Here is a 13,721-nt window from a genome sequence, read left to right as displayed (position 1 = left end):
AATGCCCTGGTTTCTTCAGGAATGAGCTAAATGGATGCCCCAACACCCTAGACCAACCTACCACCCTGAACTGTTCACAGGCTCCAACCTGTAGGCAACTTCATGCACATGCTTAGCACCTCCCTGCCACCCTATAATGACTGAAATGAGACAAGAGTGTGGATTCCCATACCAGGGACAATGATCCACGATATAAAAGATTTACAATGGTTTTGAATGAACACCCAATCACACTATAATCTACAACCCAACCATGCCATCATCCCAACAGAGACTCGTATATCTCCCAATAATGCCTTTTCGACTCTAGGCAGATTGACTCTTTTACAATAATGACTCTTCCAATGATGACACTTTTATAAATGACTTTTTTACAACTTTACAATGATGAATCTTGGCCTTCACACTTCTTCACAATATAGAGATGAATGTCATGTATTCAAAGGATGTCCCATTGCAATGCTTCATTTGATTTGATACTTCTTCTCTTGATTCATGCTTGAAGCTGTACTTGAATCTTCTTCTACCTGCATGCAGAATTTGCCTGGCAAAACCAATCCCAAAACAAAACAAAATACCCTTCAACTTACCTCTGCCTACAAAACACATGTAAGTTCATAATAATGAATAAATAAAAATAAAAATTACAATGTGTACCTGAAGTGTGCTTGTCACTTTTGTTATTGACTTGTTGCAACAGTTAACAAAGACTCCCACTCTTGATATAGGCCTGGATTATATGCAAGACTATATCCAAAACTAACCTAAAGATATATAATAAAAACTGATGACAGCCCCTAGACTTGTGATGGAACAAGTTCTAAGTACAACAATAGAGACCATTCTATCAACTATGAACCTAAAACATCATATATATTTAGCAAAATTGGTGTAGCATCGAGAATATGTAGCACAAAATGTGTTGTATCAAGAATACGACATCCGAAAAACTAATTGTGACATATAGAGACATAGAGATATAACCAAGAAACTCTATATACTTATGTTGTCCTGCAAAAACGTATGTCAGATATGATTGTAAAAATTCAAATTTAAACACTAATCATACATACCTTGCTATAGGAGACTTACCCTTGACTGTTGATGTGTGGTCCTTACTGCAATGATCCTTGAATGCATGCTTTTTCTTGCCTTCTAGGAGCTCGATATTGAATCTATTGTATCTATGTAATTTCGAATCTCCAAGGTTTGAAATTTCGTCTTAGGATAGCCCTCTGAGTCCTCTTTCCAACCCCACAGGTCTGATCAAGATTGGATTCACGAAAGAGTTATGCCTAATCTCCCACGATGACCTGATTGTAGACTGGTTCAGTAGAGATAAATTGTACGAAGCTCCACGTGTCACTGTTGTGGCCTTCGGCTCTGAAAACGCTACTCAAAAAACTACAGTCCGACCTATTTCTATAATGATTTACTAAATTTAAGTCTAATTCTCAGAGAGAAAGTTATGATGAGTTTCCAAAAGTCACCTGTTTGACATGGAATTCGGAAGTCTGCAAAAACCCTAACTTCTTATGATCATATCTCCAAACATATATCGAACCAAGATTTGAAATTTGGTCATGAGATTCATCAAGAGTTTAGATAAAATGGGTTTTAATTTCAGCTTTTGAATATTCTCATAAAACAAGTTATAGCGAAAATTCCACGATGACCTATTTGAAGCCACAAAATCCCTACTAGAGGAGGATATGAGGGTCATTATTTATATGAATGTCTTGATTTGAGAGGGTCCTCAACAAGTAAATGTTGGAGAAATTTTAGGAGAAAAGAGCATTTATTAATTATTTACTATTCAATTACCACAACCAATTATGTGTTCCATGCCACAACCCCATTGGGTTATTGCCCACTAAATGGGGTTACTAACTTCAAACATGGATATCTCTCAAACCATGAAGAACTGGGAGGCATACCATTTATCAATGGAAACATCTCAATGAGTAGAATCCATAGAGAAGATATTTGACTTAGAATAGAGTAATTTTTCAAGTCAAAATTCCCATGCAAGATCGGGATAGCCCCTAGTGCTGATTGGGTTGACATCAATGACAACCATTGATAAACAATCTCCCCCTTTGGCATTGATGGAAACACAAGTACTCCCCTTGTGATCATGACACCTCTTCCTACTACCTTCTCTCCCGCTTTGTCATCAATGGCAAAGGGTAACTCCCCCTGGAAAACATCCATCCTGCGGACTTGTACACACCTCCACTCCACCTTTCTACTCGAGTAGATAAGAGAAAGAGTCTAATGAAAACTTGGGAGAACCGCAAGCTTTTGGCGAAGATGCTCAAATTCTTCATGAGGTAATGGTTTGGTAAATATGTCAGCAATTTGTTCCTTTGTGCCAACATATTCAAGCTTGATATTCCTTTCGACGACCTCCTCTCTAATGAAATGATATTTAATCGGAATGTACTTCGTTTTGGAATGCATCACAGGATTCTTGGAGATACTAATGGTGCTGGTGCTATCGCAAAATATGGGAATAGGCTCATCAAAATTGACTTGAATATCTTGCAAATTTTGCTTCATCCAAAGAACTTGTGTACAACAAACTGCTGCCACGATATATTATGCTTCTGTTGTGGATAACGAGATTGAAGACTGCTTTTTACTTAACCATGAAACAAGACAACCACCTAGATAGAATGTTGCTCCACTAGTACTCTTACAATCATCAACACATCCTACCCAATATGCATCTGTTTAAGCTTGGATAACCAGATCATTTCCTTTGGGATACCATAAACCATATTCCGATGTGCCCTTAAGATATCGAAGAATTCTTTTGACGGCAATAATATGAGATTTTTTGGTGCTACTTGAATCTTGCTACTTGTCCAACTGCCTGCATCACATCAGGCCGAGAGGCTGTCACATATAGGAGATTACCAACCATGGATCTATACAACCTTTGGTCCACATCCTTTGACGAATCTTCTAAGCTTAACTTGCAACCTGTTATCATGGGGTAAGGACTGGCTTGCAATCTTCCATATGGAATTTTTTGAGCATTTCATTGATGTACTTGGTTTGATATATGAATATTCCTTTATCTCACTGAGAAACCTGAAGCCCCAAAAAGTATGTTAGCTCGCTAAGCATATACATTTCAAACTCGCTTTGCATTTTTGTGGCAAAGTCTTTTCTTAATCTATCATCATTTCTTCCAAATATTATATCATCCACATATACCTTGATAATCGTTAGGTTATCTTGATTCACTTTCACATAGAGATTGTTGTCAACTCTTCCTTTCTTGAATCCTTGTTGATGTAGATACCTATCAAGATGATAATTCCAAGCCCTAGGATCTTGCTTGAGACCATATAGTGCCTTGTTTAATATGCAAACATAACTTTCTTTGTCAATGAGCAGAAAACCTTTAGGTTGTTCAATGTAAACTTCTTCTTCCAATTCATCATTTAGGAAGGCTGACTTAACATCCATTTGGTAGACCTTGATTTTTCTCGAGCATGCATAAGCGAGAAACATCTGGATAGGTTCCATTCTAGCAACGGAGCAAATTTTTCTTCAAAATCGATTCCTTCAACTTGTGCATATCCTTTGTAGACTAATCTTGCTTTATTCCTGGTAACCTGTCCGTCCTCATTCAATTTGTTTATTAAGACCCATTTAGTTCCAAAACATTTTTATCCTTTGGTCATGGAACCAATTCCCAAGTGTCGTTCTTCTCAATTTGATCCAGTTCTTCATTCATAGCTGCTACCCAGTGTTCATTTTGACTAGCATCCTCAAAATTGCTAGGCTCAAAAGTCGCTAAAAGGGAAATATGGGCTTGCTGTGATGAATGAAGTTGTCGACTTCTTCTGGTTCCGATTCCTTCATTTATGTTGCCGATGATATGATTTGATGGATGATTCTTTTGATACCATTCTTTTGAACCTTTTGGAGAAACTTCTTATACATCCTACTGATCATTTCTTATTTCTTCTTGGTTGATTGGTGTTTCCTTATTTGATTGGTCTTGTTCTGGAGCTTCTTCTTCATCCTTCATAGATTCTACCTCAAGCCCCTCAGATTTTCTTGAAGAGATGATCTCATTGTTATCCTTTAGAACACAGCCTTCTTCAAAAGTAACATTTATACTTTCAACTATTTGTTTTTGCCTTATATTGTAGCATCTATAAGCCTTTCTTTTGCGCGAATAACCTATGAAACTACCTTCATCAACACGGAAATCAAACTTGCCCAATTTTTGGTCTTCTCTTTTGATGTAGCATTTACTTCCAAATATTTTGAAGTATTTGACGTTAGCTGGTCATCCTTTCCATAGTTCGTACGGAGTCATGTTACAATTGTTCCTAAGTAGACCTATGTTTATAATGAATACGAAAGTATCAATTTCTTGAACCCAGAATTTATTGTCTAAGTTTGAGTCTTTTAACATGGTTCTAGCCATTTCCTGTACGGTTCTATTTTTTCTTTCAATGACTCCATTCTGCTGTGGTGTTCTGGCTGTTGAGAATTGCCTTTTTATTCCATGTTCGTCACAATATTGCTGAAATGCTTTGGACATGAATTCTCTGCCATTATCTAATCTTAGACATTTGATATTCAAATAAGTTTCATTTTCAACCAATTCCTTGTAGATTTTGAAACATTCGAATGCCTCAGACTTTTTCTTCAAAAAACTGACGGCTGTAATTTGGTGTAATCATCTATCATTAACATAAAGTATAATTCACCGTCTAAACCTTTTGTTCTCATAGGACCACATAGATTAGTATGTATTAATTCCAATGGACGTGACGCAAAATGTTCCTTTCTCTTGAACTCAAATTTTGTCTGTTTTCCATGCCAACAAGATTCACATATCGTATTGATAGGTTTTGATATTTTCAACATTTCTCTAACTGCTTCCTTTTTGCTGATCTTGACCAAATTGTCAAAATTTATATGTCCCATTCGTTTGTGCCATAACCAACTCTCGTCTTCTTTTTCCGAGAAACACCCTGTAGGTGTCTCATCCAAAATATATATGTCATTTGGAGCTCTGCTTGTTGTAGCCACAATTTTACCAAACTTGCCTTTCCTGATTTCACATTTCTTTGAGTTGAATAACATCGTGTGTCCTTGATCGCACATCTGTCCAACACTGAGAAGATTGTGATTCATATTTTCAACCAGCAACACATACTTGCTTCCAAGAGTGACCGTACCTGCTCCTATGACGTTTGAAGATCCGTCATTTCCAAAAGACATTTTTCCATCCTTCTTTTCTTTCAAGGATATGAACTTATTTCTATCTCTAGTCATGTGCGTTGAGAAACCATTGTCAACATACCATACATTTTTGTTTCTTTGAGCCTTGAGAGTGAGAGCACACCTTTCAGTCTTCCTTTTCCATACTTGTTCATTCTAATTTTGCGAGAATACCTTTGATAAACTTCTGAGTCTATAATCTTTGGTCAAGTGTCCAAAATTGTTACATTTATAACATTCGACATCATCTCTCAAATGATCAAATCTGTTGATATTCTGTTGAGTTCTGGAATATCCATTTCTAAGATATCTCCTGGAATTATATTCATTCCAAACATACATGCGACATTCTGAAGGTCTACATCCAAACCTTCCACATGAATGACAATGACCATAAAAGATAGTTTGATACCTAGGAGGAAATCTTCTTCAAGGAATTGTCTTCCAAGGTTCTTCCTACGAGTCTTGATCTCTTGGTCTAGCTGGGGGATCTACCTGCTTGGTAGATTTTGCATATCCATCTTCTTTAGTTGTCATAGAAGGACTTGACTCCTTTTCAAATTTTTCTTGTAACCAAGACGGTCTTGTCACTACATGATCACTGGTTGCTGATGAGTTCGTCCAAAGTCTTTGAGTTGTTGGTGTAGTTTTGAAGAGTTTTTCCATTTTGTACTTCCTTTTGTAAAGAAACAATTTCAGCTTCCAATGCTTCTCTTTCCTTGTTGCTTTCCTTTAATTCTTTCCTGAGCGATTCTTTAATTTGTTTGTATCCTTCAAACTTGATTTTAATATTTAGGACCTATTCCATTTATGTCTTTAATTTGTCTTCAAGGGTGTTGACGTGCTTCTTCTCGACCTTGAGCTCTTTGATAACCCTGATCACTTCGTTTTGAAATTCAACCTCAGTCATTTCTTCTTCTTCATCTCCTTCTTCATCAGGTGCCTCTTTCTTATTGTGCTTGGCCATAAACAATACTCTTCCACTGAATTCTTCTTCGGATGAGGAACATCTTCTTTGGAGAAGAAACTTTTCTTAAACCAATTTTTCTTGCCTAACTTGTTGAACTTCCTGGGACTTTTATTTCCTTTCGTAACAACCTCATTTTTGTGAGGACATTTGGCCAGAAAATGCAGAACCTCACCACAATCAAAACATATTAATGGAAGTTTACCTTTAAATTTTCCCGTACCTATTCTCATTTTCTGCAAGAAATAGAAAAACTCTTTATCTGAGAATTCTTCTTCCTTTTCCTCATCCCTACAATTGCAAGTTTTTTCTTTTGAAGTTTGCTTGTCCTTACTATTCTTCTTGGATGCAGAAAATGTTGTTTCTAAGTGAGATGTGCCATCCTCTTCTTCAATCCTCATTTCATATGTCGTAAGAATTCCATGCAATTCATTTATGCTGAGATTGGTCAGATTCAATCTATCTTCCAAGACAGATATCTTAGGGTTAAATCTTGCTGGTAAGGTTCCGAGGATCTTTCGGAAAACAATTTTCGTTTCAATAGGTTCTCCCAAACCTTCCAATGTATTTTTTCTTTTATCAACATGCTGAAAGTATGCAACAATATCTTCATCTTCCCTCATTTTTGAGTTGCTCAAATTTTGCCCTGAAAATTTGAAGTTTTGCTTCTTTCACCTTTGAGTCACCTACATATATATTTTCAACCTTGCCCCATACCTATTTAGTAGTTTTGCAACTTGTTAGACACGGTCTTGTCAGTCCTTCGTCATTGGTCTTCAAACATGTCGAATAATGTCTGCAGACTAGAGGAAGGTTCAGTAAGTGTTTATTTCAGGAATGTCATCGTCAATAATGCGAGATTGATTCTTCTTCAAAACCCTGTTTTGAAGAAGAAATCATCAAATGTGTTTTTTTAGAATATGTAATTTGTTACAGTGTTCCAAAGCTCTACAGCTCCTCAATGGCAGCCTTGTTTCAGCTTCAACAGCTTTATACCCTGTGAGACAAACAAAAATCCATCAATTAGTTGATCAGAAACACAATACCCAAAGCAAAGTTGGGAGAATAAGCCACAAACTCCAGATTATTTGATGAGCACAAAAGAGTTTGAAAGACTGTTGGAAAAGTTTCAAGGAGTTCAACAACAAATAGAATGGCTTGTAGAGAAATACCAAAAGGAAATAACGTAGTGGTTCTACAGGGCTTTGTTTGTACTCAAGGTTTTGGTATTATCATTTGCAGTTTGCGTTCAAATTCATGGTGATGCAAACCGAGGATAAGGATAGAAGTTATAATCGAAAACGAAATTCATCAAGGTGGGAAGAATACAAATCCCTACAGGAATTTGACCAGAGAACAGATTGTTTCCAACATTGAGCTGTTCCAGTTTTACCATTTGGTGCATCCTACGTGGCAGAATTTCAATAAGTTTATTGAAGCTCACATCAAACACTGTCAGCTTTCCTAGCTGAGCAATCCCAGATGGCAAACCCCAGACAGATTATTGTTGAGCAGTAGAATTTCATTGAGTGAGTGGGCCATTTTAGAAATGCTTGCATGCGCACTACGCGCAGAGGAGGCGCGCTACTCATATAGAGTGCGCTACGCATATAGCCTCCCTAGCCTTTGTGAAATCTACAAGTGCGCTGCGCATATGGAGTGCGCTACACGTTGGGTAAGAGTGCTACGCATATAGTCAACAAGGCATAGGCCTTTTAAGAAAGAAAAACATGGCTTTATTTCTAATAGAGTGATTCGATCACCTGATATTTTATTAGAGACATGTTTAAATGATACTGAGGAGAAGGATGCTTCAAAGCAATCATTTCTCACCTCAGAAGCAAAGAACATTTTAAATTTGCAGGCCCAACAGGTGGTCTGTTAGCTGAATTACTTCGCAATGTTTATATTCTAGGCTTCAGGTTTCTGCCTACAAAAAAGAATTCAAGCTTTATTAGCATATAATTTTTGGTATGCAGAAGCGATCTTATCCAAGGGACTAAACAGAATGTTGGCAACATTGTTTGGGGGACGATTAGCTATAGGGACAAGCTACGTTGCAGATCATGTTGGACACAACTCTGAAACAATTGTAATTGGGACTACTGTGTTTTTAATAAGTGTAGCGGCGACATTTGCATGGTTTCTTCCCAAAATCAAGGCCATATATGATTACGGAGTTCTCATATTCATTCTTAGCTTCAGTTTCATGGCAATTTCTGGATATTGCGTTGACAACTTGTTTGAGGTTGCTTATAAACGACTAGGTACCATAATCCTTGGATCATTTAGCAACACAGGTTGAGAATGAGTATGGGATATCTAATTTCATCCCTATTCTTATAGGGGACAAACAAGTTTGTTCCGAGTTTCAAATGCTCGAGCAGGAAGTTCTGAAATCCGGATTCTGCTGCAGAAGTAATCATGGACTGGCTATCGAAAGTTCCGGTTCTGATATTTGTGAGCAAAATGTGGTGAAGAGATAGAGTATCTTGGAGTTACTTGTAGACATAGGTTTGGTTCGCAAGGATCCCGATCCTAATGAAGAAAAAGTATCAGTGAATTGTTTGCACATACAAAGGCTGAATTCCTTGTTCAGTTACTTAATAAATGGCGACTTCCTTGCTATCACAGAGAAAGTTTTGCATTCACCTAAAGTTGTTAAAATGTTAAGGCAAGCATATGGAAAGTCAAATGAGGTTAATGGTGTTGACTTGAAGTTGCTTCAGAATTATGATTGAACATGCATGGCAATCCCTTAGGACAAAGCGCACTACTGATTTCCAGTTATTCCTCGATAACGGATTACTGCAAGATTTTCCTCCTCCATTGACAATTGCAACATTATCTTGCAACCATGCAACCCTTTCCGGGCACAGTTGTCATCATGAGCTGGAATTGGCAGGATTTTAGTTTAAAGGCTATTTTTATTAAAATCCATTTTATTCAAATGAGAAATGTAACGTGGCAGTCAAAGATCGAAAGGCTAATTTGAAATGAAGATATTCATCACAGCAAAAGAATAGGATACGTATTCCTATTTATGACTTCAGTTAGTAATACAAATGGGTCTGCGCTCCAGTTTTTAATCTTTTAGTTAGTCATTAGAGAATTTCAAGGAGAAGGTTGTTCTCTTTTCTATTTTTAACTTCAGTTGAAACAGCTCCTCATTTTGGATCGATCTGTTTTCAAACATGAGAGTTTATTTATTGTATTGCAAATGATTTGTAAGGGAGTTTTTTTGAAAGCTGGTGGAGGAGAAATACAGAGTTTTACTGTACAGCTGTTGACAAAGAATTAATGAAAGTTGCAGCTCTGTTTCATAAGATCCCTGTGGTATGAATTTGGCATATGTTTTCCTCTGTTTCATATGTTCCTTGTTATGTTCATAGTCCATTCATAATCATTTCAATTTGAATGCTTCTGAGTGAGAAGGGTAGAATTCAGCTCGTTGATCTGCCCTGAAGAAGCGTTCATGTTTATGTTTTTTCTTCTGTTGGAAAGGATTCATTGTTTAATGCCCTTTTCAATTTTCTTCCACAGTCTTTACATTCCACATTATTTCAAATTTAATTGTTAAATTTCACTTCCTATCTTGCCTTATGGAATAATCTGTGCCTTTGATTAAATCTATGCTCTTGCTGTCTTTGCCCCATATAGCCCAGAAAACCTAATCATTCATCAAAATACTTTCCTATCTCTTTACTAGCCTAAAATCAGCATTCACTATAGGTCATCTCAGCCCCTTTGAAAACCATTTGGTGAGATAGACCTGGAGAGAGCCCTCTCCTGTCCTCGTAGGGCTAGCTACGAGGCTAAGCTTGGTTTGATGTGGCCTTGAGTCTCACCTTCCCTCAGCCTAAGGCAGATTCCAGCGCTAACACAACTCAATACCTTGAGATATTTAGATTCAATAAGCCCACTGATAATAAGATATTTAGCCTTTGCATCATATACCATATTTTTCTTACCTTGTTCATCCTGGGTCAATGTGAAGCCTTTGTCAACGATTTCCCATACTTCGTATCCTTGCGCCAACAAATGAACCTGCATTATTCCACTCCAAAGTGCATAGCTATTTACATTGAACAAAGGAACTCTATTCTTAGTATACTCCATGATATCCTTCCAATTGTTAGAATACTATTGAAGGAACCAAGCACTGATACCAATTGTTGGAAAATACTGAGAAGGGAGGGGGGTGAATCAATATTCCTTAGTAATTAGAACTTTTAAATCTTTTCAAAGCATTAGTTAATCTTAAATTATTATTAATGTTTATGCAGTAATAACAATAAATAAAAGAACACAGTAGGCACAAAAATTTTAGGTGGAAAACCCCCTTCGGGTCAAAAACCACTGAACACTTTTCTAATAAATTCTTTAATCTTCAGGCCCAACTGAAATGAAAGCAACAACTTCCTAGAATTCTAGAAAAGCATTCTTCTCTAGCTCCCACTGGAAGGATGCCCCAATGCCCTGGTTTCTTCAGTAATCAACTGAATGGATGCCCCAACACTCTAGACCAACCTACCACCCTGAAGTGTTCACAGGCTCCAACCTGTAGGTAACTTCATGCACCTACCTAACACCTCCCTGCCACCCTATAATGAATGAAATGAGACAAGAGTGTGGATTCTCGTACCAGGGACAATGATCCAAGATACAATAGATTTACAATGATTTTGAATGAACACCCAATCACGCTATAACCTGCAACCCAACCATGCCATCATCCCAACAGAGACTCCTATACCTCCCAATAACGCCTTTTTGACTCTAGACAGATTGATTCTTTTACAATAATGACTCTTCCAATGATGACACTTTTACAAATGACTCTTTTACAACTTTGCAATGATGAATCTTGGCCTTGACACTTCTTCACAATATACAGATGACTATCATGTCTCCAAAGGATGTCTCGTTGCAATGCTTCATTTGATTTGATACTTCTACTCTTGAATTATTTCTTGAAGTTTTACTTGAATCTTCTTCTACCTGCATGCAAAATTTGCTCAGCGAAACCAATCCCAAAAAAAAGAAAAATACCCTTCAACTTACCTCTGCCTACAAAACACATGTAAGTTCACAATAATGAATAAATACAAATTAAAATTACAATGCGTACCTGAAGTGTGCTTGTCACTTTTGTTGTTGACTTGTTGCAATAGTAGACAAAGACTCCCACTCTTGATATAGGCCTGGACTCTATGCAAGTATATATCCAAAACTGACCTAAAGATATATAATAAAAACTGATGATAGACCCTAGACTTATGATGGAACAAGTTCTAAGTACAACAACGAAGACCATTCTATCAACTATGAACTTAAAACATCATATAAATTTAGTAAACTTGGTTAAGCATCAAGAATATGTAGCATAAAATGTGTAGTATCAAGAATAGGATATCCAAAAAACTAATTGTGACATATAGAGACATAGAGATATAAGCGAGAAACTGTATATACTTACGTTGTCCTGCAAAAACATATATTAGAGATGATACTCAAAATTAAAATGTAAACACTAATCATACATACTTTGCTGTAGGAGACTTACCCTTGACTATTGATGTGTGGTCCTTACTACAGTGATCCTCGAATGCATGCTTTTTCTTGCCTTCTAGGAGCTCAATATTGAATCTATTGTATCTATGTAATTTCAGATCTGTAGGGTCTGAAATTTCATCTTGTGGTATCTCTTTGAGTCCTCTTTCCAACCCCATAGGTCTGATCAAGATTGGATTCTTCAAGAAAGAGTTACTCCCAATCTCCCATGATGACCTGATTATAGACTGGTTCAGTGGAACAAACTTTTACGAAGTTCCACGTGTCACTGTTGCGACCTTCAACTCTTAAAAAACTACTCAACAAACTACAATTTGTCCTATTTATGTGACTATTTACTAAATTTGAATCTAATGCTCAGAGAGAAAGTTATGATGATTTCCCATTGTCACCTGTTTGACATGGAATTCGAGAGCCTGCAAAAACCCTAACTTATTCTGATCATATATCCGCAAATACAGCGAACCAAGATCTGAAATTTGGTCACGAGGTTCATCAAGAATTAGGCTCAAATGGGTTTAAATATCAGATTCTGAAGCTTCGCAGAACAAGCATTATAGCGAACATGTCACGATGACCTATTTGAAGCCACATAATACCTACTAGAGGAGGATATGAGGGTCATTATTTATATGAATGTATTGAGTTGAGAGGGTCCTCAACAAGTGAATGTTGGAGGGATTTTAGGAGCAATTTTTTATTATTAATTATTGGCTATTCAATGACCACAACCAATTATGAGTGCCATGCCACAACCCCATAAGGTTTTAGCCCACTAACTGGGGTTACTAACTTCAAACATGAATATCTCTCAAACCGTGAAGAACTGGGAGGCATACCATATATCAACGAAAACATCTCGACAATTAGAATACATTGAGAAGATATTTGACTTAGAATAGAGTAAGTTTTCAAGTCAAAATTCCCATGCAAGATTGGGGTATCCCTTGGTGTTGCTTGGGTTGACATCATGACAACCATTGATCAATAGGGACATGCGGCATGCGATGGTTGGAAGTGGAAGACACAAGAAGATATTACCATTGATGCAGTATCGGGAGGCACGGGAAAAAAGATAGGCGGATTTTGGATGGGGGGTGGTGGTAAGTGGTAATGAGTGAGGGGAGTGCAAAGTGTGGAGGTGGTGACACGTAGTGGGGGACCCACGCAGTTAAAACTACTTTTCACACCACCCCTGTTGTTATCACATATCATATCGAGGGGGTGCGAAATGGCTTCCCAACCGTTGGTCTGGGCGAGGAAGCAGATCACCGTCGATTTGAGTTTGAACTTTAGTGCTTCATGACAAAATCGCTTTTGTCGTTTATGACTTTGACTAAAAGCATTTCAATGTTTGTTTACACAAAATTAATCATCATTTTAAAGGTAATTAAGTCCTAATTAAAAATTAATCTAACTTCGGTGCATTTAGACTAGCAACCGTACTTTCCTAGTTCAATTGTAATCCTAATCTAATACAACTTTGGCCAAACTTTGAGCATATTAGGCCATTAATTTTTTCTATTCTATCATATCTTCTAGTGTTCAACCAAGATTAAACAGTTTGGTGAACTTATTCTCTAATCTAAAACATAAATTTAAATGATTTGATCAAGATTAAACTGTGTGATTCAAATCAGAAGAAAAGGTTGTGGCATGTAAACAAGATGCACACAAAACCTTGATTTATTACAATGCAATTTATTTCTATGAAGTGGAATTTAAACATGCACACTTATACAATTTTGATTTTCTTTTGATGGGGTTTTATTTTATCTCTCTTCCTCTTTTTTTTTTTCATATTTTCATTTTTATTCTTTATTTTTTCATACCAAAAATAAATCATGTTACAACATCGGCTCCAACTGGTGACTGCTTCCTCTTGCAGGTTGCAGAGAACTTGTAGATCCATGTGCCTTCTCCT

Source organism: Pinus tabuliformis, chromosome X, assembly GCF_031772625.1.
Source record: "Pinus tabuliformis cultivar Carrire ecotype Pingquan chromosome X, CPIR1, whole genome shotgun sequence".
NCBI lineage: Eukaryota > Viridiplantae > Streptophyta > Pinopsida > Pinales > Pinaceae > Pinus > Pinus tabuliformis.
The sequence above is the reverse complement of the archived record's forward strand: the minus strand, read 5'-3'. Positions refer to the sequence as shown.